Source organism: Varanus komodoensis, unplaced genomic scaffold, assembly GCF_004798865.1.
Source record: "Varanus komodoensis strain SLA01 unplaced genomic scaffold, ASM479886v1 scaffold521, whole genome shotgun sequence".
NCBI classification, from domain to species: domain Eukaryota; kingdom Metazoa; phylum Chordata; class Lepidosauria; order Squamata; family Varanidae; genus Varanus; species Varanus komodoensis.
The window spans coordinates 31671-32792 of NW_025336116.1; positions in this window are offsets into that span (position 1 = coordinate 31671).

Below are 1122 nucleotides of genomic sequence, written 5' to 3' on the forward strand. Positions count from 1 at the left end.
CCCCCCTCACAGCCTCCGCAGGGAGACAGGCTTGGGTGTGCAGGGGGAGTGCCCAGATTTTAAAGGCTTCCTCCTTCCGTGACCCGGACCTTGGGCTTTCCAGAGCTCAGCGGCTCTGGGGCGAGAGTGACGTTTGCCCAGCCCTCCGTGGCCTCATCGGAACTGGCGGGATCTTCCCCCTGTCACTCGGAAGGACCACTGTTTCCTGTCACTGGGCAGCCCCCCGAGAGGGAGGGTCTGACTGGAGTCCTGCCCGGAGCAGGGACTGGACCTGATGGCCCTCTGGCCCCTTCCAGCTGCACCTCCTGTGCTACTGTGCCTGGGGCACCTGCTGGCCCACAGGCTTGTCCTTTCCTGCAGGCGGAAACAGACTGGGCACCTCCAGACAGGCTGGTCAGGGATCGTGTGCCTGTCCCCATTATGCAAACCTTGCGATCCACTGGATCCTCAGCCATTCCGGCTCCCTGCCTCCTTTTCCCTCCTGGAGGAAAATGAGAAGCCCCACAGAGCAGCTCCCAGCAGTGCCATTTCTGCATCTCCTCCATTTCTCCACCGCCCGACGGCCGACGTTCTCCCTGGTTTGCAGCCGGTTTGTCCGCAACGGCTCGCCTGCCTCTTGCGCCGCTGCCCGTCTCACGAAGCACTCGGCCTGGGGGCTCCGCGCTGCAGTGGCGGAGACTCCCGAGGACCAGAAGGGGAGCAGTTGCTGGAGGGAAGGGGGAGGCCACGCGTGGGTTGCCCAGCGAAGGGGCGGTTTCCCCACAGGAGGCGGCAGCAGTGGGGAGGGGAAATGCCCCCAGACCCTTCAAAAGCTACAACTTTATGCTGCCATAAGCTTTCCGGGGGCGAAGCCCCTCCTCAGGTGGACCGAGCAAATACTCATGGGTTGGGGACTATGTTCAGGACTCGTGGTGCCGTGAGGATGGCAAAGCCCGAGGGAAGTGGGAAGCATTTTATGATGGAAAATGCCCTTTCATCAAATACTGGACAGTTCCCCCACTGCTCCCCCATCCTGCCCAAAGAGCCCGACCTGCCTTTGGACCTCTTGAGGGAGGCCTTTTCGTTAAGCAAGCTTTTCTCTTGTGTCTTAATTTATATTGTATATATTATGTGTATATAATG